Here is a 25,318-nt window from a genome sequence, read left to right as displayed (position 1 = left end):
AGCTTAAGGCTATGTGCACACGTCCGGAAATGCCGCGGAAATTTCCGCGGCAATTTCGCAACTGTGCCAAGGGTAAAATGCATGGGGAATTGGTATGCGCTTTCACGCTAAACACTAGCGTTTTGCAAGCATAATTAGCTTGCAGAATGCTAGCGTTTTCCAAGCGATCTGTAGCATCGCGAGATCATTGCCGCAAAGCATTACTGGGAACGGAAGCATCACGAGGAGCGGGATGGCTGCCGGGGACGCCGGAAGGTGAGAATATCACAATTTTTTATTTTCATTCTTTTTTTTTTTTTCTTCAACAATTATATGGTTCCCAGGTTCTGGAGGAGAGTCTCCTCTCCCCCACCCTGGGTACCATCCGCACATGATCTGCTTACTTCTCGCATGGTGGACATAGCCACATGCGGAAAGTAAGTGGATCTATGCATTGCTATGTGTGCGGAATCCCCGCGATTCTGCACAAAGAATGAACATGCTACGTTTTTTTTCCGGAATGCGATTCCGCCGCGGAAAAAAAAACGCAACATGTGCACATAAATTGCGGATTGCATTCTAATAATAGGGTGCTTAATGTAAGCGTTTTTCACGGTTTTATCGCATTTTTATAGCAAAAAAACGCGAAAAATCCTGAACTTGTGCACACAGCCTTACTACTACTGAGACATCCTAATCACCACATCCACCTGACTTCTCTCATTTGAATATATATATTTTACAGTCTAAATTTCAAATCGCAGTTACAAACTAGAAAACATAATTAAAGAATTTTTTTTGTGTTGTGTATAAATGTACAATAGATTTTGTATTGTATAATGGACAAAGCTGGCTCACTCAAGTGAATGCAGACAGTTTGCTATAAGCATCAAATCTAAACTGAAATGACAGCTGATGAAACTGCTGTCCCTTAAAATAGACTGATCTGGCCACAGCAGAGCAGAATGAAAGTCACAATATGAATGTAGATGAAAATCTGAGAACAGGCTTGTCGGGTAATGCCCAAGGATAGCACTGTTGTAGTGTGTGTCATTATAACGTTACGCAGGCAATGTATGGGATAAGAGGATTTCAGGGTAGCAGAAACATCTAGAGAACACCCAGGAAACCACACACACCAAAGAGGTCAGTAATCATTTATATAAAAAAACAACAACAAAAAATACAAGAGAAATGTCTGAAAAGAAGGCATAAAATCTACAACCCTTATTTGAACAAATGACAGAGCTCATGTTGCTGGTAGTTTACCGTCCTGGCACACGCAATGCATTTCCCACCTGTGCTTACAAAAAGGGGGGGGGAAATTTAGATAACTGATATTTCTTAACAGCCAAACAATACAGTATGTTTCCATAGACCAACAGAAAACAAATCCGTTACATGCCTATTACACAAATTGGCTTATAAGGATCTTGGGACTTCTCCAGTGTTGATATAAAGAAAATGTACTATGTACACAATACACTAAAAACAATTATAAAAGCCCTTACTGCCACTGTTCAGCTACTATCACCTGTGGTGGAAATAATATTGCAGAACTTGAAGTAGATTTTAAAAGGATTTCACCTAAGTATTGCACACAATAAAAATCCATGGTGAAAATTCAAAGAAATTACATGTCATGGACTTAAAATCCGCACAAATCAATTTCCTACAAAAATTAATGTCAATGTAAGAAAAGCAAAAGGTGTTCAAATGCTGCGCTTATACACACTGTGGTTTTTCCACCACTGCATGTCCCTTTCACATGTAGTTTACTTGTGAATTCATTTCATTCAGGGGCCACATCACAATATTAAGGACTTTGAGGGGCCTATATGACAGAAAATACCCAAAAGTGACACCATTATAAAAACTGCACCCCTCAAAGTGCTCAAAACCAAATTTCAAAGACGTTTGTTAACCCTTCAGGTGCTTCACAGGAATTAATGCAATATTGAACATTAATGAACATTTTACCATTTTTCACAAACTGTTTTTTTACTTTAGCGCCACATTTTTTATTTCTACAAGGGTTACAGGAGAAAATGCACCCCTAAGTGTGTCGCACAATTTCTCCTGAGTACAACGATACTCCATATGTGGAGGAAAATACTGTCTGGGCGCATGGCAGACTCGGAAGGGAAGGAGCACCGTTTCACTTTTTGAAAGGAAAATTGGCTGGAATCGAGAGCAAACGCCATGTCGCTTTTGGAGAGCCCCTGATGTGCCTAAACAGTGGAAAATCCCCACCAGTGACCCCATTTTGGAGACTAGACCCCTCAGGGAATGTATCTGAAAGAATGATGAGCAGTTTGATATATGTGCTTCACACAAATTTATAAAGTGGAGCTATGAAACAAAAAAAGAAAAATCACTTTTTTTCCACAAAAATGTTTTTTCAGACAATGGACTTCAATAATTGTGTTCAATTTCTTCTCCTGGGAACGTCTATACCCCCGTATGTGGGGGAAAATTACTGTTTGGGAGCACAGCAGGTCTTAAAAGAGAAGGAGTGACTATTTGGAGCCCAGATTTTGATTAAATAGTCCGCACACGCCACGTCGCGTTTGGAGAGCCCCTGATGTGCCTAAACAGTGGAAATTCCATATAAGTGACCCCATTTTGGAAACTACACCCCTCAAGGAATTTATCTGGATGCATAGTTATAGTAACGATTATAATGCTTTTGTTTTATTGGTGTATGAATTTATAATGTGGTGTGGTATGTGGAAGTTGTGCGGAGTTCATCAGATTATAAGTGTTGTGTCAACAGGGTAAAACCAAATTTTATTAACGTCTTCATGACCCAGCCTATTTTGACCTTAATGACCTGGCCGTTTTTTGCAATTCTGACCAGTGTCCCATTTATGAGGTAACTCAGGAACGCTTCAACGGATCCTAGCGGTTCTGAGATTGTTTTTTCGTGACATATTGGACTTCATGTTAGTGGTAAATTTAGGTCGATAATTTTTGCGTTTATTTGTGAAAAAAATGGAAATTTGGCGAAAATTTCGCAATTTTCTACTTTTGAATTTTTATTCTGTTAAATTAGAGCGTTCTGTGACACAAAATAGTTAATAAATAACATTACCCTCAAGTCTACTTTACATCAGCACAATTTTGGAAACAAAATTTTTTTTGCTAGGAAGTTATAAAATTTGACCAGCGATTTCTCATTTTTACAACGAAATTTACAAAACCATTTTTTTTTTTTTAGGGACCACCTCACATTTGAAGTCAGTTTGAGGGGTCTATATGGCTGAAAATACCCAAAAGTGACACCATTCTAAAAACTGCACCCCTCAAGGTGCTCAAAACCACATTCAAAAAATTTATTAACCCTTCAGGTGCTTCACAGCAGCAGAAGCAACATGGAAGGAAAACGTGAACATTTAACTTTTTGGTCACAAAAATGATCTTTTAGCAACAATGTTTTTATTTTCCCAAAGGTAAAAAGAGAAACTGGACCCCAAAAGTTATTGTACAATTTGTCCTGAGTACGCCGATACCCCATATGGGGGGGGGGGAAACCATTGTTTGGGCGCACGACAGGGCTCGGAAGGGAAGAAGCGCCATTTGACTTTTTCAATGAAAAATTGGCTCCAATCTTTAGCGGACACCATGTCGCGTTTGGAGAGCCCCTGTGTGCCTAAACATTGGAGCTCCCCCACAAGTGACCCCATTTTGGAAATTAGACCCCTAAAGGAACTTATCTAGATGCATAGTGAGCACTTTGAACCCCCATGTGCTTCACAAATTGATCCGTAAAAATGAAAAAGTACTTTTTTTTTCCTAAAAAAATTTATTTTAGCCTCAATTTGTTTATTTCCACATGGGCAACATGATAAAATGGATCCTAAAATGTATTGGGCAATTTCTCCTGAGTACACGGATACCTCACATGTGGGGGTAAACCACTGTTTGGGCACACGGCAGGGCTCGGAAGGGAAGGAGCGCCATTTGACTTTTTGAATTAAAAATTAGCTCCAATCGTTAGCGGACACCATGTCGTGTTTGGAGAGCCCCTGTGTGCCTAAACATTGGAGCTCCCCCACAAGTGACCCCATTTTGGAAACTAGACCCCCCCAAGGAACTTATCTAGACATGTGGTGAGCACTTTGAACCCCCAAGTGCTTCACAGAAGTTTACAATGCAGAGCCGTGAAAATAAAAAAATATTTTTCTTTCCTCGAAAATTATGTTTTAGCAAGCAATTTTTTATTTTAGCAAGGGTAACAGGAGAAATTGGACCCAAATAGTTGTTGCCCAGTTTGTCCTGAGTATGCTGGTACCCCATATGTGGGGGTATACCACTCTTTGGGCGCACATCAGGGCTCGGAAGGAAGGGAGCACCATTTGACTTTTTGAACGCAAGAATGGCTGGAATCAATGGTTGCGCCATGTTGCGTTTGGAGACCCCTGATGTGCCTAAACAGTGGAAACCCCTCAATTCTAACTCCAACACTAACCCCAACACACCCCTAACCCTAATCACAACTCTAGCCATAACCCTAATCACAACCCTAACCCCGACACACCCCTAACCCCGACACACCCCTAACCCTAGACCCAACCCTAATCCCAACCCTAACTACAACCCACCCCTAACTCTAACCATAACCCTAACCACAAGCCTAATCTTAACCCTATTTCCAACCCTAGCCCTAATTCCAACCCTAAACCTAAGGCTGTGTGCCCACGTTGCGGATTCGTGTGAGATTTTTCCGCACCATTTTTGAAAAATCCGCAGGTAAAATGCACTGCGTTTTACCTGCAGATTTACCGTGGATTTCCAGTGTTTTTTGTGTGGATTTCACCTGCGGATTCCTATTGAGGAACAGGTGTAAAACTCTGCGGAATCCGCACAAAGAATTGACATGCTGCGGAAAATACAATGCAGCATTGCTGCGCGGTATTTTCCGCACCATGGGCACAGCGGATTTGATTTTCCATAGGTTTACATGGTACTGTAAACCTGATGGAAAACTGCTACGAATCCGCAGCGGCCAATCCGCACCGTGTGCACATAGCCTAATTCTAACCCTGACCCTAGCCCTAACCCTAGTTCTAACCCTAACCCTAGTTCTAACCCTAACCCTAGTTCTAACCCTAACCCTAGTGGAAAAATAAAAGTAAATATATTTTCTTTATTGTTATTATTGTCCCTACCTATGGGGGTGATAAAGGGGGGGGTTCATTTACTATTTTTTTTTTATTTTGATCACTGTGATACATTTTGATCACTGTGATAAAACCTACCTGGAATGAATCAGCCGGCGCATGCGCTCGCCATTTTGGAAGATGGCGGCGCCCATGGAGCAGACGGACGGACACCGGGAGGCTCGGTAAGTATGAGGGGGGGATCAGAGCACGGGGGGGTGGGATCGGAGCACGGGGGAGTGGAGCGGAGCACAGGACGGAGGACTGGGGAGGCGATCGGTGGCTGTGGGGGGTAGCAGATCAGGGTATCCAGCCATGGCCGATGATATTGCAGCATCGGCCATGGCTGGATTGTAATATTTCACCATTTTCATAGGCGAAATATTGCAAATCGCTCTGATTGGCTGTTGAAAGTGAAACAGCCAATCAGAGCGATCGTAGCCACGGGGGGGGGGGGGGGGTGAAGCCTCCCCCCCTGGGCTGAAGTACCACTCCCCCTGTCCCTGCAGATCGTGTGAAATTGGAGTTAACCCCTTTCACCCGATCTGCAGGGACGCGATCCCTCCATGACGCCACATAGGCGTCACAGGTCGGATTGGCACCGACTTTCATGACGCCTACGTGGCGTCACAGGTCGGGAAGGGGTTAATTTATGGATGTGTGGTACTCTTTGAAACAATCCTTACAGCAAAGGCTAGGTTTCACAATGGTAACTTGTTTATTTCCGGATTCCCCTCTAGGAGCATACTCTGCATGTTTTTTGTGATCTTCCCTGCTTGGGGAACCTCTCTGGGAAAATGTAGACCTGGTACGATACAGGCACTATAAGTTTCAGAAGTACTGGGACCCTCACCTTCACGAGCGCGCACATCAAAACAGCACAAAGGCATTGTACAGTGTCATCTGTACAATGTGAACGACCAATTTTTGTTGTACCATACTTTAGCTTTTTGCATGGCAGTGTATGGTTTGAGGACCTGATCTGAGAGACCTACACCCTCCATGTACTTATTATAATCCAGGATACAATCTGGATTTGGGACATGTGTTATGGTACCTCGGATAGTGACAAGGGTGCAGTTGTCACTGTGTATGGTGGTCAAGACAAAGATATCCCCTCTTGTCCTTATACATGACCACCAGCATGTTGTCGATGCATTGGGATCTGCTGTCACCCAATTAATTATATTTTTACTCAGTGCAACATGCAACTTGTACCTCTGACAGAGAGGATCTTGAAGTGTGGGACGCTGGTGTAAAGGTTATCAAAGTTATCGACATAGAGCCGATAACCCTTATCCAGCAGTTGTGTGCAGCAACTCCTACACTATTTTCCCACTCACCCCCAGGACAGGGGTGCATTTGGGAAGGGGGGGGGGGGGGCGGTAATCTGGGTGTCCTTGCCTTCGTAGATCCCAAATCTGTGTGCGTGCCCCGATGTGCTCTCGACACAGCTAGTACAGTTTAATTCCGCACTGGGCAAGTATTGGCAGAATTTTAGCCTCCCTTTGAGAAGAGCCAGAGGTTCATCTATAGCTATGTCCCTTTGGGTGTTGTACGCCTAAGCAAATTTCTGCTGAAGTGGTCAACTACTGGCCAAATTTTATATAGACAATCAAAGTTAGAATCATCACAGGGAGGACACTGTACATTATCACTATTATGCAAAAAGTTTTGGATCGCTTCTAATCGTATCCTTGTCATGGCCATAGGTAATACCGGTGTGATGTAAAGCATATCAGTACTCCAATATTGCAGAAGCTCTGGTTTTCTGACTGTGCCCATATGTAGCACAATGCCCCAAAATGTCATCGTCTCTGCTGAATTTACAGGGGTCCATCTGGAGTATGAGGACGTAGAATTTTGGGTTAAAAATTGATGGCCATACAAAATTCGTCTGAGCCACCATAAGATCGATTATTTCCTTGCTGAAAAAGAATTTCAGTGAGGCCTGTAGCGTCAAATTGGATTCCTGAGCTGCTAATGAATTCTGGAATAACAGGCTGATAATTTTCAGGGGGGCAATTGCTGAAGAGGTTGCCAGGGTCCTAGGGTGACCAGAGGGTGACCAGAGGAAGGGAAATAGAGAAATGTGGTATCTTTCTCACTCACGGAAAGCTAATGCCTCCTCTGGTAAATAGCATCTTCTTGACAAATGGGCCATTCTTATTTTATTCTTCAAACCAGGGCTATGGAGTCGGTAAGGCTCCTTTTACACTTACCGTGGTTTTGGGTCCCGTTTTTGCAAAAACGGGCCGCAATAACTCCACGGAGCGCTTTACAGCCGTGAAAAAATATCGAGCCTGCTCGATCTTTTTCATGGCTTACGGACATGGCCCCCATTGAAAATCAATGGGGCTGCAAAAACAATGGAAGATTGTTTTTGCGGTGCACCGTGACTTCCGGTTTTGTGGAACGCCGTTTTTTTCCAGTACTTTTCCCATATTATTGGAAACCCAAAAAAACGGCGATCCGCAAGTTTTTTGCGGTCCGTTATTGCAGCAATACGGCCCGCAATAACGGGCAGCAAAAAAACAGGTAAGTGTAAAAGAAGCCTAAGCCAAACCTCCGTCTCCTCAATTTCTCTGATTCAGACTCCATAGCACTGCCACTACTGAGCATGTGCATAAAGTGTAGCACAGACTGATCTCAACTAAAAGCCTAGGTCATTAGATCAGGAACAGAACAGACATTTATAGGATATTTCAGAACCTTCACAAATCCTTATGAAAAACATTTACAGCACATCCTGCATTGTACTACTGAACCTAATTTATTATATATGTTTGGAGTCAGAGTCGGTCCATTTTATATTAACTCAAACACAGCCCTGCAAAACACTGGAGATATGTGTTTAAGTCGTCTTTTCACACATGTATTGTGTGGGGCTTGTGTAAAGGGTATTTATCATAAAAAGTAGAGAGAAAAAAAGTTGGGAAGAAAAGTAAAAAGGAAAAATTTAGAAGAACCATAAATAAGGCCGGGGTCAGACTTGCAACTGCAATGCGAGAAACTTGCGCGAGTCTATCGCCTCAATACATGCAGCCGCACACTCCGGTCCCAAGTGCCAGCAGCAGTGCCGGGTATTGAGGCAAGAGAATCGCACGAGTTTCTCGAACTGCAGTTGCAAGTGTGAGCCCGGCCTAAAAGAAAAGTCAGACTTAAAAAAAAAAAAAAAAAAAAAGTTTGTATAAAAATATTACAGTGACGTTCACGACACTGATGCTCTACCTGTAAAAGTTACTTGGCGCTAACTTATTTTTTTTAAAAGATAAACAGACGTCACTAACACCGCAAAGTACCCCCCCCTAATGAACTAGCTAAAAATTGACATGGCACCGCTGTTCATTTTTTTTTTTTTAAACACTACCTCGTAACCTATAAAACGACTCTGTACCAACTATTTTTTTCTCAAAGAAAATTGGACGTCTATCTTAATATATACTTACCTTGTAATGTCTTCACATCCTGTTCCGTACAGATGTGTCTGGATTCCAGAATTCCAAACGGCGGAGGTTCACCGACCGCCATATTGGGACACCCAAGTGATGGGTGTCTCAATATGGAAACTGCTGGTGGTACCAGCCTCTTGCGCGGTACAACCAGCTGAACACAGTCGCACCACACACACACTGTATATGCCGTACGCACCACACACATTGTATTCACTGAACGCAGCCTCTTGCACGGTACCACCAACGGAACACCATTGCGAACACGCAGCTGCTGGGATCAGTTGAATGATTCACTGACCGCCGCCATCTTGGTACAGCAGGAGCGCATGCGCAGTTTTAATGTGACTGCCGCTATCTGTCTGCACAAAGATGACGGCGGTCTTATTTACTGCGCCTGCGTGAATTCCGCACAGGTGCAGTGAATCATTCGGCTGATCCCAGCGGCAGATGCACGACGTGTCTACAGGCAGAGGAAGCCGGTCACATTAAAGGGGTATTCCCACGAACGAAAGTTTGTTTTAAAAACTGTCTGTGTCTGACCGTGTACGAGAGCACATGGGGTACACAGGTCAAAGAAGAGATAACATGAGAGGAGAAGAGAGCAGATGGGGAAGAGAGAAAGCGTACAGGGCTGAGAGACAGAGCACAGAGGGGAGACAGCTCAAACAGGACAGCAAAGCACAGGAAGGAGAAGGACAGCAGACAAGGGGGATAGCACATGGGGTAGACAGGTCAAAGAAGAGGAGAGCACAGACGGGAGGAGGAGAGCACAGACGGGAGAAGTCAGCACATGGGGATAGACAGAGTGGATAGGTGAGTGAGCACATGAGGGGGGGGGGGTGGGAGAGATTCTCAAGGCTACAAAGCCTGCCCCCGTCGTGATATAGAGAGATATATATCTATATATCTACATATCTACATATATCTATATACAGTGGGGCAAAAAAGTATTTAGTCATTCAGCAATAGTGCAAGTTCCACCACTTAAAAAGATGAGAGGCGTCTGTAATTTACATCATAGGTAGACCTCAACTATGGGAGACAAACTGAGAAATAAAAATCCAGAAAATCACATTGTTTGTTTTTTTATCATTTTATTTGCATATTATGGTGGAAAATAAGTATTTGGTCAGAAACAAAATTTCATCTCAATACTTTGTAATATATCCTTTGTTGGCAATGACAGAGGTCAAACGTTTTCTGTAAGTCTTCACAAGGTTGCCACACACTGTTGTTGGTATGTTGGCCCATTCCTCCATGCAGATCTCCTCTAGAGCAGTGATGTTTTTGGCTTTTCGCTTGGCAACACGGACTTTCAACTCCTTACAAAGGTTTTCTATAGGGTTGAGATCTGGAGACTGGCTAGGCCACTCCAGGACCTTGAAATGCTTCACTCCTTCATTGCCCTGGCGGTGTGCTTTGGATCATTGTCATGTTGAAAGACCCAGCAACGTTTCATCTTCAATGCCCTTGCTGATGGAAGGAGGTTTGCACTCAAAACCTGCTAAATCTGCAGGGGGTTGAATACTACTTTTAGGCACTGTGTATATATATATATATGTATATATATATATATATATATATATATATATATATATATATATATATATATATATATATATATATACACACACACACATATATACATATATACACACACACATTATATATATATCGTTTTGAACAGCTGACATGTGGATATTAACTAGTTAAATGCCGCTGTCAAATTGACAGCGGCATTCGCGCCGGAAATATGCACACCGGTGACCTGCGTCACATGATCGCGGGTCACCGGTGTCTGCATGACAACCCGAGGTCTCCTGGAGACCTCTATGGTTGACAGTGCCGGATTGCTGTGAGTGCCACCCAGTGATCGGCGCTCATAGCAAGTCAGCAATTCTACTACATAGAGGCGATCTGACCATCGCCTCTATGGAGCAGAGCCGATCGAGTTGTGCCAGCTTATAGTCTCACATGGAGACTATTGAAGCATGCCAAAAGTTTTAAAAAAAGTTTAAAAATATTAAAAAATTGAAATATATATGTTCAAATCACCCCCCTTTCGCCGCATTCAAAATAAAATCAAACCTACACATATTTGGTATTGCCAGGTTCAGAATCGCCCAATCTATCAATAAAAAAAGGATTAACCTGATCGCTAAACGGTGTAGCGAGAGAAAAAAAAAAGTCAAAATGCCAAAATTATGTTTTTGGTCGCCGCAACATTGCATTAAAATGCAATAACGGGCAATTAAAAGATCGTATCTGCACCAAAATGGTATCATTAACCTCTTTACCCCCAAGGGTGGTTTGCACGTTAATGACCGGGCCAATTTTTACAATTCTGACCACTGTCCCTTTATGAGGTTATAACTCTGGAATGCTTCCATGGATCCCGGTGATTCTGACACTGTTTTCTCGTGACATATTGTACTTCATGATAGTGGTAAAAATTTCTTTGACATTACTTGCGTTTATTTGTGAAAAAAAAAAATGGAAATTTGGCGAAAATTTCGCAATTTTCCAACTTTGAATTTTCATGCCCTTAAATCACGGAGATATGTCACACAAAATACTTAATAAGTAACATTTCCCTCATGCCTACTTTACATCAGCACAATTTTAGAACCTACATTTTTTTTGTTGTTAGGGAGTTATAAGGGTTAAAAGTTGACCAGCAATTTCTCATTTTTTGCAATGTTTTTTTTAGGGACCACATCTCATTTGAAGTCATTTTGAGGGGTCTATATGATAGAAAATACCCAAGTGTGACACCATTCTAAAAACTGCACCCCTCAATGTGCTCAAAACCACATTCAAGAAGTTTATTAACCCTTCAGGTATTTCACAGGAATTTTTGGAATGTTTAAAAAAAATAAAAATGAACATTTAATTTTTTTCACAAAAAATTTACTTCAGATCCAATTTGTTTTATTTTATCAAGGGTAACAGGAGAAATTGGACCCCAAAAGTTGTTGTGCAATGTGTCCTGAGTACGCCGATACCCCATATGTGGGGGTAAACCACTGTTTGGGAGCATGGCAGAGCTCGGAAGGGAAGGAGCGCCATTTGACTTTTCAATGCAAAATTGGCTGGAGTTGAGATAGGACGCCATGTCTCGTTTGGAGAGCCACTGATGTGCCTAAACAGTGGAAACCCCTCAAAAGTGACACCATTTTGGAAAGTAGACCCCCTAAGGAACTTATCTAGATGTGTGGTGAGCACTTTGAACCCCCAAGTGCTTCACAGAAGTTTATAATGTAGAGCTGTGAAAATAAAAAATCTTTTTTATTCCACAAAAATGATTTTTTTAGCCCCCAGTTTTGTATTTTCCCATGGGTAACAGGAGAAATTGGACACCAAAGTTGTTGTCCAATTTGTCCTGAGTACGCTGATACCCCATATGTGGGGGTAAACCACTGTTTGGGCGCACGGCAGAGCTCAGTAGGGAAGGAGCACCGTTTTACTTTTTCAACACAGAATTGTATGGATTGAGATCGGACATCATGTTGCGTTTGCAGAGCCCCTGATATGCCTAAACAGTGGAAACCCCCCATTTCTAACTCCAACCCTAACCCCAACACACCCCTAACCCTAATCCCAACCCTAACCACACCCCTGACCCCAACACACCCCTAACCCTAATCCCAACCCTAACCATACCCCTAAGGCTGCCGTCACACTAGCAGTATTTTGTCAGTATTTTACATCAGTATTTGTAAGCCAAAACCAGGAGTGGAACAATTAGAGGAAAAGTATAATAGAAACATATGCACCACTTCTGCATTTATCACCCACTCCTGGTTTTGCCTTACAAATACTGATGTAAAATACTGACCAAATACTGCTAGGGTGACGGCAGCCTAACTCTGACACACCCCTAACCCAACCGTAAATCCAAACCCTAACCCCAACCCTAATGGGAAAATGGAAATAAATACATTTTTTTTATTTTATTATTTTTCCCTAACTAAGGTGGTGATAAAGGGGGGTTTGATTTACTATTTATAGCGGGTTTTTATCTTTGGTTGCTGGCACACACTAAAAGATGCTTTTTATTGCAAAAAATGTTTTTTGAGTTACTATTTTATAGAAAAAATAATTATTTTTGCATCGCTTTATCCTGAGGGCGATAACTTTTTAATTTTTTTGCTGATGACGCTGTATGGCAGCTCGATTTTTGTGGAGAAGATGACGTTTTTGGCGGTACCATGTTTATTTATATCCGTCTTTTTGATTGCGTGTTATTCCACTTTTTGTTTAGCGGTTTGATGATAAAGCATTGTTTTTTGCCTCTTTTTTTTTTTTACGGCATTCACTGAAGGTGTTATCTAGTGGGACACTTTTATAGGTCGGGTCGCAATACAATATGTGTACTTTTATTTTATTTTTTTATTTACATAAAGAAATGTATTTATTGGAACTAGGCAGTGCTGGAGGCTAGCCAGCGCTTGCTCTTAGCAGGCGCTTGAAAGCCACCTCCCTGCAGGACCCGGAAGGAGAGGAGCAACTCAGAACAATGCGATCGCATCGCGTCGTTCCGAGGGTCTCAGGGAAGCACGCAGGGAGTCCCCTCCCTGTGCAATGCTTCCCTATGCCGCCGGAATGCTGCGATCATGTTTGATCGCAGTGTTCCGAGGGTTAATGTGCCAGGAGCGGTCCGTGACCGCTCCTGGCACATAGTGCCGGATGTCAGCTGTACTAATCAGCTGACATCCGGCGGTGATCGGCTGCGCTCCCCCCGTGAGCACGGCTGATCGCCTATGACGTACTATCCCGTCGGTGGTCATAGGGGCCCAGACCACCTCGACGGGATAGTACGTCTAATGACAGAAAGGGGTTAAAAACGTCATCTTGGCACACAAAAAATAAGCCCTCAACTAACCCGAGATCACGAAAAATGGAGACGCTACGGGTATTGGAAAATGGCGCAATTTTTTACTTATTTTTTTAAGAAAGTTTGGAATTTTTTTTCACCACTTACATAAAAAGAACCTAGACATGTTTGATGTCTATAAACTCGTAATGACCTGGAGAATAGTAATGGCAGGTCAGTTTTAGCATTTAGAGAACCTAGTAAAAAAGCCAAACAAACAAGTATAGAATTGCACTTTTTTGCAATTTCACCACTCTTATTTTTTTTCCTCTGCTTTCTAGCACATGACATGGTAAAACTAATAGAGTCGTTCAAAAGTACAATTCGTCCAGCAAAAAACAAGCCCTCACATGGCCATATTGACAGAAACATAAAAAGTTATGGCTCTGGGAAGAAGGGGAGCAAAAAACGAAACCGCAAAACCAAAAAAGCTCCGGGGGGGGGGGGGGGGGGGGGGGGGGGTGAAGGAGTTAAAGTCCTTAAATACAAAAGTAAAATAAAACATTCTTGAATTGCTTGTTTTTGTTCATTCTACCTCCCAAAAATAGAAAGCGATCAAAACATATGTGCCTGTACATGGCACCCATAGAAACATCAAATCGTCCCATAAAAAACAAATCTCTCACATGACTGTTAGTAGAAATATAGAAAAATTATACCTCTCATATGGAAATGCAAAACCTTTTCTAAAAAAAAAAAAAAAATTCTAGAGCGCGATCGTGGCAAAACAAAAAAATAAATCTGTCACCAGAAAAATAAAGTTGTCTAATCACTTATACGGCACGAGTACCGGTGTACAAAATAAATAACACCAATTCTTCATCTGCTGTTGATTTGTTTATTCTGCCTCCCAAAGATAGCAATAAGGCTCGATGCACATTTGCACTTTACGCTAAGTGCTTACATCGTGGTTTCCATGTAAATCTCTGAAATATGCGATTCAGAAGATACCCTGGACGGAAGATTCCCTATAATGAGGCAGATGGAGACACTGCAGACTGTCTGGCCTATGAGTAAGCGATAGCCATCTGTTTAGGGATCTTTTTAAGTGTGCACAAAAGCACAGTTAGCCACAGTTTTGTGCACCTATGTAAAGCCGGACAATGCTGAGCAGAGGCCAAACGGAGTGTGGAGTAACTCTGCTGCCTAATTATAGTGAACGGATCCATCGGAGGTTTCATCCGAATCACGTCTTTCAGATATTTAGATGGAAACCCCAAAGTGCTCAGCATACAGCACAGCATAAATACGAACTGACACAAAAATGTTAAGTGCCCCAAATTGTCACCAATAAGCTTTAACTCAGCCTATAAAAAACAAGAAGTCCCAGCTCAGGACTGTTATCTGTTAACCGAAGTATAAGGCGTGTCCAAGTTACTGGTAGAACAAAGGTTCTTTAAAAACGACATGGCTCCCACCAAAAGAAATCTAGTGAAATCTGCGCCCCCCGATATCCCATTTCCTCTACCGACTACCTCCGGTTCCAAGTCCCACAACGTGCCTAAACCACAGCCAGCGTCCAGTTGTTTGACATTAATGTAGTGAGAAAAGCCCACTTAGCTAGGGGTGCCTGGCTCCAGATGCACAAGCTGGGCACTGCACTGGCATATTTGCAATTTTCACTCTGCCACTTCCACTGCATGTTTCTGGAAAACGCCCATAGAATCACAAGTCACCATTACAACATTGAATTAATCTATTAAGGGTTTACTTCAGGAGGGTTTCTACTTTTAATTTGCATAGCCCCTGATGTGACTAGAGTCCATTAACTATATTCAAAAAATCAGCACTGCAAAAGTCAACCAGCGCTCCTTCCCTCCTGATCCCTACCATGTTTATAAACAGCACTGTAAAGCCTTAAATGGTGTATTGCCAGGAGAAATTGTGTGACAACTTATGGGGCCTTTTTACCCATTTCCCCTTGTGAAAATGAAAAATCTGGGGCTAAACCAGTAATTTAGAGATAAAAGTGTAATAATCAGTACTTCACCGCCTAATGGCATAAAGTTCTGCTACACACCAGTAGTGTCAATAACCTCACTGTATAACTAGATGCATTCACTGAGGGTTGCAGTTTGTCAAATGGGGTCACCTTTGTGGGGGTCTGCTGTTCTAGCACCTCAGGTGCTCTGCCAATGTGATATGACACCTGCAAACCATTCCAGCAAAATTTGCATTTTAGTATAGCACTTCTTCCCTTCTGAGCTTTGCACTGTGCCTGAAAAGTAATTTCCAATCACATATAGGATATTGGCGAACTAGGACAAATTGCACACACACACACACACACACAAAAAAAAAAAATTGTATGGTCCATTTTCTCATGTTACCCTTGTGAAAATGAACAATTTGGGGCTAAAGCAACATTTTTGTGGGGAAACTTTGATTTATTTTCACGGCTCAACTTAAAAAAAAATTCTGTGAAGCACCTGCAGGTTCAAAGTGCTCGCTACACATCTAAATAAATTCCTTTAGAGGTTTAGTTTACAAGCTGGGGGGTCAATAGTGGGGTGTTTCCACTGTTTAGGCACATCAGGGGCTCTGCAAACACGACATGGTATCCAATATCTATTCCACCCAATTTTGCACTCCAAAAGTCAAACTGTGCTCCATCCCTTCCGAGCCCTGATGTGCACCCTAACAGTAGTTTTTCTGCACACGTGGTATCGGCGTACTCAGGAGAAATTGCACAAAACAATTGTATGGTTCAATTTCTCCTGTTTCACTTGTAATAATGGTATTTTTTTATGCATTTATCAATTTTTACTATCCATGTAGCATCTATTCTTGTATGGAAAAAAGTCAACTGTTCTATCAAGTGCTAGTGAAAAGCAGACACTATTAGGGTATGTGCACACGTCAGGATTTCTTGCAGAAATTTCCTGAAGAAAACCGGAAATTTTCTGCAAGAAATCAGCATTTTTTTTTTTTTTTTTGCGTTTTTCCCCCGTTTTTTTCGCAGTTTTTTTAAGCATTTTGCAAGCGTAATTAGCTTGCAGAATGCTAAAGTTTTCTAAGCGATCTGTAGCATCGCTTGGAAAACTGATTGACAGGTTGGTCACACTTGTCAAACATAGTGTTTGACAAGTGTGACCAACTTTTTACTATAGATGCAGCATCAATAGTAAAAGATAGAATGTTTAAAAATAATAAAAAAAATAAAAAAAATGGTTATACTCACCTGCAGACAGCCGATCTCCTCAGCGGCTTCCGTTCCTATAGATGGTGTGTGTGTGCAGGACCTTTGATGACGTCGCGGTCACGTGACCGAGACGTCATCGCAGGTCCTTCACACACCATCTATAGGAAAGGAAGCGGCAGCATGCACCGCTGAGAGGCGGGAAGACTCCGGGGGCCATCGAAGGTGAGTATATGACTATTTTTTATTTTAATTCTTTTTTTTTTTTTACCAATTATATGGTGCCCAGTCCGTGGAGGAGAGTCTCCTCTCATCCACGGTGGGTACCAACCGCACATGATCTGCTTACTTCCCGCATGGTGGGCATAGCCACATGCGGAAAGTAAGCAGATCAATGCATTCCTAGGTGTGCGAAATCCCTGCAATCCTGCAAATTTAATGAACATATTGCTTTTTTTTCTGCTATGCGATTTTTTCGCGGAAAAAAATGCAACATTTGCACAAGAAATGCGGAATACACTGAAAATAATGGGAGGCATATGTAAGCGTTTTTTCGCGAAAAATACTGAACGTGTGCACATGGCCTTAGGATGACACATGGATGCCTCAGAGTGCTATCTGATTATTTTAATTAACCTAGTGTAAATACCAAATGGCGTATTGTGGAGGGGTAGGCCAATTTTAGTTTCACTTTACAGCAGCTGCTAAGAGAATGAGATTTCTGCAATCACACGCTGCATTTTTTTTTTTTGTGGCTCTGAATCAAAGCATTTTTCAAAACTTGCAGCATGTCAATTCTTTCAGCATTTTTTTAACACCCATCAAAATCAATGGTGAAAAACATGTAAACGTTGAAAAAAATAAGCATATTTTATGCATTGTTTTTCCTGTCAAAACTTTGATTTTCGGTGTAAAAAATCTGCTGCAATTACTCAGTACACAATAACGGCATACCAGCATAGTTTTCATTGTAAAGGTATGTTCCCACGGGTGACCAGAAAAATGCCCACAGGAAAAATAACCACAGGAAAATTGCCCACACGGAAATTTGCCCACACGGAAATTTGCCCACATGGAAAATTGCCAATTGCAGCATCACAAAGTTTCAGATCCATGATATTTGAGGTGCAAGGTGAAGAATGCCCACAGAAAATAGCCCACAGGCTGAATTATAGGTTAAATGCTCTGTAGGACAGGGGGATAGTATATGCATGTTTACATGAGATGCTCTGCAGGGCAGAAGAATATATAATTATAGGTTAAATGCTCTGCAGGACAGGGGAATAGTATGCAGGTATACGCGAGATGCTCTGCAGGGCAGAAGAGTAATATAGAATTATAGGTGAGATGCTCTGCAGGACAGAGAATAGCAAAGAGATATAGGCTAAATGCTCTGCAGGACAGGGGGATAGTATGCAGGTATACGTGAGATGCTCTGCAGGGCAGAAGAATAATATAGAATTATAGGCGAGATGCTCTGCAGGACAGAGAATAGCAAAGATATATAGGTTAAATGCTCTGCAGGACAGGGGGATATTATGCATGTATACATGAGATGCGCTGCAGGGCAGAAGAATAATATAGAATTATAGGCGAGATGCTCTGCAGGACAGAGAATAGCAAAGAGATATAGGTTAAATGCTCTGCAGGTCAAGGGGAAATAATACGGGTATACGTGAGATGCTCTGAAGGGCAGAAGAATAATATAGAATTATAGGTGAGTTGCTCAGCAGGATAGAGAATAGCAAAGATCATAGGTCAAATGCTCTGCAGGACAGGGGGATAGTATGCAGGTATACGTGAGATGCGCTGCAGAACAGAGAATAGTATAGAATTATAGGTGAGATGCTCTGCAGCACAGAAGAATGTCGGCAAAAATTGCCCACATAAAAAACTACCAACAAGTTTATTAAGAACAGTTTATTAAGGAGTTCTAACAACAACAATAACTTAAGTTTATTAAACAATCATTGCACACCTGCAAATAATTAGCTGCCGGGTGATTGTCCTGGACTTCCATGGGCTCCATTGAAATACAATACAGCACAACACAGGCAGCAAAGAAAAAGCCGAATGGATTTCAGCAAAGGTCTCTGGGCCCAGTTTACTTCTCCAGGTTCTACAGGTTCGGTTCACTCATCCCTAGTCCCAGAGTACGGATTCTGTTCTTAGGAGTTGTCATTCCACTGTGCTAACAATAATTCTACTCTCATTGTGGTGTGTCTGGGCCTAGAGACCCTTAGGCTATGTTCACACGCTGCGGATTTTGCTGCGAATCCGCAGCGTTTCCCATGCGTGTACTGTACAATGCACATGCTGCGGAAAAAAACGCGCGGAAACGCAGCGGTTTACATTCCGCAGCATGTTAATTCTTTGTGCGGAATCCGCAGCGGTTTTACACCTGCTCCATAATAGAAAACCGCAGGTGTAAAACCGCAGTAGAATCCGCAGAAAAACCGCGGTAATTCCGCAGTAAATCCGCAGGAAAAACGCGCAGTTTTTGCCCTGCGGATTTATCAAAAAAAAAAATCCACAGAGGATCATTCTACGTGTGAACATAGCCTTATTCAAATCCACTCTGCATTTCCTTCCATCCTATGCCTGCCTGCGCCTGCAGTATATGTGTATGATACATAACTAGGTAGGGTCTGTTCACGCTTACTCTTGGTAGTCATAAGTGGACAGGGAAGGAAGTGCAGGCGCCAGATTCACTGCCACTGAAGTCAATGGGAGAGCGGAGCTGCTATGGCACTTCTGCTCTTCTGACAGATTCTAACAGAATAACAGAATCTCACTTTTCTCCTGTGCCTTCTGGGCTTCCAGGACCATCTATCTCAGCCAGCAGCACCCTGCTTTTGGTGGGCACCCACTGAGATGATAATGTATTAGATCTGACCTGCAGTCCCATGTAACTCCACAGATAATACAGTGATTTTTTTTGTATTATCTGATAGCAGTGATGGCTCCTCTGGATCACACTGCTGCTGGTTCTGCATGTGCTGCTGTTCTGGGCTGGTGGGAGGAGTAAGGCAGAATCAGTGAGAGATTAGAGCAGACTAGATCTATCTATTGCTGAGAATGGCAGACTACTACAAACCACAGATCTTCAGCATGTTTGCAGTTCTGCAATAGGTCAGCTGTAAATCACAAGTTGATCACATATCATGTGAACATCCTCACCTTTCACCTCAAATACCATAGATCTGAAACTTTGTGATGCTGCAATTGGCAATTTTCCATGTGGGCAATTTTCAGGGAACCGTTCCCACGGTCAGTAAACGCTGCAGGTTGGACGCTGCGTACATCCACAGCGTCCAACCCACAGCGGCCAGAAGTTACAGCATAGTGGATGGGATTTCAAGAAATCCCATCTCCACTATGCGTGCACGGATGCCTCCGGCTTCCCTGCGGAGACGGATATGCGGCGCGTCTTTCCAGACCGCAACATGTCAATTTATCTTGAGGTGACGCTCAGTCTCCGCAAGATAAAGATCACCCGTACAATATATTGGGCGAGGTGATTCCGCATGGTTCAATGAACACATGCAGAACCACCTGTGTTCAATAGCCGGCAGCGCTTTGGACGGAGCGGACATGTGCTGCGTCCAAAGAACTGCCTAAAATACTGACCGTGGGGACGTAGCCTTAGAAGCTTCAAGAAAATGCTGACAGAGTGCTTTGTGGCATTTTTGTTTACAAACTACACATAATACAACAGCAGCTTCCAAGCACAAGTCGCCAGAAGAATCAACTGGTCACCTTTTACGCAACACAAAAATCATAATTCTTGGCATTGCATCGATCTGTGTAAAACTGACTCACACTGCAGAGAATTATGACAGCCTACTCAGTTTACTTTGTTCTGACAGTGTAAAAAGGCACTCAAACGACCGCTGACAGGTAACAATTTACAGATGGGCGGTCGTATTGTGCCTCTGGTCTGACCATGTGATAAACGGATTTTAAGTTAGGCTACGTTCATATGTCCAGTAATCATTGGTTAGAATGGATAGAGCAACAATTCATTAACAAAAAAGTTGTACAGACAATTTTTTTGTCCAGCTCAAATTTTTTTTTTCAAATGGATCTGTTTTTTTTTTACATTTAAGTCTAAGGAAAAATCATCAGTTAAATAGCCATCCATTTTGTTCCCCTTGAAACTGAACCAGTACGCAAAAGAAGGATTGGCTATTTAACAGATAAGATCAGGCCAGCTAATCAAAAGAAGTGCTGTGTATGCTTGCAAATAGAAAGTGTCTTGCAAGGCTCCTGTGTAGTGGACACAGACTACTGGCGTGGTCGCTGGACCGGGTCCTGTGATTCCATTTTCACCATTTCTATGTTCTCACTATACCCATACCTAAGGAAAGACCTGTCAGTCTAGGAGAGAGGGAGTGAAAAAGTCACCAGGGATAGTCATCTGCATGATCCAGGCCAGGTTTTCAAAGCACAATATACCTGACGCCAATAACCCAGCCAGTGTCTGATTCTTGCTGCCTGAACCATGGGTAGCAAGAATCATCTGTCAGGTTCACATGATGTGGACACACTGCATTTTCTGTTGCATTTTTCTGAAACTGTGGAATTTTTGGAAAATCAAGGACAAAATGTACACCATTGTCATGCAACGTATGGTCCGGGTCTTAGGCTACTTTCACACTAGCGTCGGTACGGGGCCGTCGCCATGCGTCGGCCTGACGTACCGACGCACGTTGTGAAATAAATGCACAACGGGGGCAGCGGATGCAGTTTTTCAACGCATCCGCTGCCCCACTGTAATGTCCGGGGAGGAGGGGGCGGAGTTTCGGCCATGCATGTGCGGTTGAAAATGACGGACGTGACGCACAAAGAAACGTTACATGGAACTTTTTTTGTGCCGACGGTCCGCCAAAACACGACGCATCCGTCGCACGACAGATGCGACGTGTGGCCATACGTCGCTAATGCAAGTCTATGGAGAAAAAACGCATCCTGCAGGCAACTTTGCAGGATGCGTTTTTTTCTCCAAAACGACACATTGCGACGTCCGTCACACAACGCTAGTGTGAAAGTAGCCTTAAAGCATCGGGTGTGGGGCGACCCTTTGTCTGCTGGACTCAGTGACGACATGCTGTGTACACCTGTTATAAAAAAATTCTGAAACTATTTTAATTAAAAAAATCTCTTGCTCTAGAATCTTGCTTCAGACAGTCATATTTTACTACCTGTATCCTAACTACAATGTACGAATTAACCGCACGGCACCCGAACGGACCGCACAGCTTTGAGACTGTCATTTTGGGCATTGCGGTCCGGATATGGACTGGGAAATACACCTGTCTGACCCCGGCTATAGGGCTCGTTCAGGTCTCTGTGCCGACCATAACCCGATGAATCACACCTTAGTCTGTATTGCAGACATGACTGGCCTGTTCTTAGGTTCGGCCTTAGTTTGGACTTTTCGCAGCGTCTCTCACACACTGTTATACTTTAGCCTGTGTTATATTTAAAACTATGTAACAATTGGGGCAGAGGCAAAAGAAACAAGGAAAATTTTTCAATGAAGTAACACATTCATGGTGTAAATTCAAGGAGGCGGTGGGGACCCCCAAAGTATAAGAAATTGGGGCTCACCATGGACAGTAAAGCACTAGGAGATAACCAAACAGAAGAAAAAAGGTCATGTCCATATAAGTGGGAGCACCACAACCATATGTCAAAAAATTCAAGAAAATCAAAAAGGTAAGGCTTTTATTGATAAACAACACAGCAAATAACAATGCACACAGACAACACAATTAAAAACATGTAAAAGTGCAAAATGCAACACAGAAGAACACTGCAGTCATCTCCTAGTATAGGGAGGATGACAAACCACATCCCTACCCTCTCCAAAACTAATAAATATAAGGTGCAATAACTTGGACTGGAATAATCGAGCCAAGAGCACTTGATTGAAGTAGCATTTTTTGTCCCTGAGGAAGCCGCCACAGCTGCGGCGATACGCGTGGGTTGCACCCCACATCCTTTCCCCTCTCCTCCGTTGCTCTGTTTTTTCATTGTAGCGTTTGCATGACCAACATCTGCTATGCCTTTTTGGGGATTTATGGGGCATATGCACACCTTTACCCAGGCACGGACCACCATTGTGCTTATCTTTGTCTATTAGATGTCTGCTGATACCTTCTTTGCTTTGGCACACCCAGTGGTAATGTGGTACTGTGATACAAAGGGGCCCTGTACACATGTGCCTCGGTTTTGCTCATGTCATGTTTTCAGAGTGTAACATTGATTTATATATTCTCAATCATCAAGTGCTCTTGGCTCTATTATTCCAGTCCAAGTTATTGCACCTTATATTTATTAGTTTTGGAGAGGGTAGGGATGTGGTTGGTCATCCTCCCTATACTAGGAGATGACTGCAGTGTTCTTCTGTGTTGCATTTTGCACTTTTAAATGTTTTTAATTGTGTTGTCTGTGTGCATTGTCATTTGCTGTGTTGTTTATCAATAAAAGCCTTACCTTTTTGATTTTCTTGAGTTTTTTGACATATGGTTGTGGAGCTCCCACTTATATGGACATGACCTTTTCTCTTCTGTTTGGTTAACACATTCATGGTGCTTATGCTATTTTTTTGAACAGCCACAAAGGACATGTCTGCACTGCCTGCTGGACAGTAGTGCTTAGGATGGGAGGAGGCCCAGACTCTGGCTGACAGGAGCCATACACAAGGCACCGTGCAGGTCAGAGGGGCAGAGCTGACGTCACAGGACGGGGTCCCTGACAGCGCTTGTCCTGAGGTAGCCTTGGCGCCAAATTTCAGTGTAAGCTGCTGAGAGTGCGCGCGGAGGAGGAGGCGCCGCCTGAGGTGACAGACGGGCAGTGTGCGGACCGCATCTCCTGACCAGACACACACTACAGCGGCACTGCACCGCCGCCAGCTGCCGGCACACGGACAGGCAGAGCACCGCATGTATGGAGGGCAGGCACGGCCTGCAGGACGGGCGCAGCAGGCTCTCACCTTCTCCGGCGCTCGTCCGCCCTTATTGTGTCACGTCCCCGTCAGTCCTGAGCGCTGCCCATACAGACGCCAGAGCACAGACAGGCCGGTCACCGCGCTGAGGAGCTGCAGCCTGTCCTCCCAGCAGGCGCACACATCCACACACAAGAAGCCTATTGTATTGACACTGCTCGCTGGCTTCCTCCGCTCCTCCTCTTCCACTTCCTCCCTGGTGTCCATCCCTTCCTCCCCTCCCTGCACGCAGGGATGCGCCGGGATTGCGGCTGTGCGCTCGGGTGTCTGCCCTGTATCAGTGCCCATCTGTATGGCGGCAGGTGCGACGCTTTCTAGTACACTCACTGCTACGCCTGGCTGCTCGCACTTTCTAATAAGGCTTCCAGCTCTGCTCTCTAAGCATTACTGCAAAACTACTTCTATTTTGTGCTTAGCCTCAATTTTACCGCCTGACTTATAGTCCAGAGCTGCATTCGCAATTCTGCCCGGTTCAGCGCTGAAATCTGCATTGATTTAAAGGGAACCTGTCACACCCAAAATCAAAGGTGAGCTAAGCCCACCAGCATCAGAGGCTTATCTACAACATTCTGTAATGCTGTAGATAAGCCCCCGATGTATCCTGAAAGATGACAAAAAGAGGTTATATTATACTCACACAGGTTCTGGTCCAGTCCGATGGGTGTCGTGGTCCGGTGCCTCCCATCTTCATAGGATGACGTCCTCTTCTGGCTTCAGGCTCTGGCGCAGGCGTACTTTGTCTACCCCGTTGAGGGCAGAACAAAGTACTGCAGTGCGAAGGTGCTGGGCCTCTCTGACCTTTCCCGGCGCCAGCGCACTGCCGGAGCCTGAAGACAAGAAGAGGACGTGATCGTAAGAAGATGGGAGGCCCCGAACCGCGACGCCCATTGGACCAGAACAGAGCCGGGACCGCCCCTGGGTGAGAATAATCTAACCTCTTTTTCTCATCTTTCAGGATACATCGGGGGCTTATCTACAGCATTAGAGACAGGTTCCCTTTAGTGGTCTCGAATTAAGTCCCTCTTGTAGTGTTGTGGTATTGGCTGAGCATTTTGTGCCAATTTCGTCAAAATGGTTCATGAATTTTGCATAAAAACAATGTTTTGACTGAGAATCATCTATTTTTAAGTTACTGTTCTTTTTTATATTGTGGTATTCGTTACTGTTTTTGCCCTAAGTTCTTCAAAGTAGTGCACATGGTTCATTAATTTTACACAAACTCAAAAAATGGTTTTTGCTTACGTCTTTAACCTTTTTGTGAGACTTTTTAGTGAAAAGAGTCACAAAATTTGTAACCAAATACCAGGCTTACATAAAATTGCCCCAGGGGGATCTGGAGTATGCTTATAACAAATGTTGTGACTTTTCGAAAGTTGCAACTGATAAATCAGCTAAAAACATCCGGAAATCATAAAGTATGCCAACAATCGTAAATATAGAAAAACAATAGCAGACGAACAGGTATAAAATAAACTTTAAAACAAAGCGCAAATTAAAAGAAGAATTGGGCATAGGTGAAAAATATATAGAGAAAAAACAAACCCAGAAACTTTACTCAAGGCAGTGACTATAGTGAGATAGGTCCCTAAAAAAAATTACATTGGACTTACACAGACGAGCGTATACGGTAAATCAGATGGGTGAAAATAAGGCGAGTTTTCTAGATGAAACTCGGACACTTGTTTGCAAGGACAC

At 43.1% G+C, this 25,318-nt stretch overlaps 1 protein-coding gene across 1 annotated transcript in view; it reads right to left on the bottom strand.

Moving 5' to 3' along the window:
- JADE3 (jade family PHD finger 3) overlaps window positions 1-23,810 on the bottom strand; it is an 85,000-nt gene extending 61,190 nt beyond the window's left edge. The window contains exon 1 of the mRNA XM_077296899.1: window positions 23,612-23,810. The gene's annotated coding sequence lies outside the window, so the exon portion shown is untranslated. The remainder of the gene's footprint in view (window positions 1-23,611) is intronic.
- Window positions 23,811-25,318: the final 1,508 nt, after the last annotated feature.

Source organism: Ranitomeya variabilis, chromosome 3 (assembly GCF_051348905.1).
Source record: "Ranitomeya variabilis isolate aRanVar5 chromosome 3, aRanVar5.hap1, whole genome shotgun sequence".
Taxonomy (NCBI): Eukaryota; Metazoa; Chordata; class Amphibia; order Anura; family Dendrobatidae; genus Ranitomeya; species Ranitomeya variabilis.
Note: the sequence above shows the minus strand (reverse complement) of the source record. Positions and strands in the feature narration are given on the sequence as shown.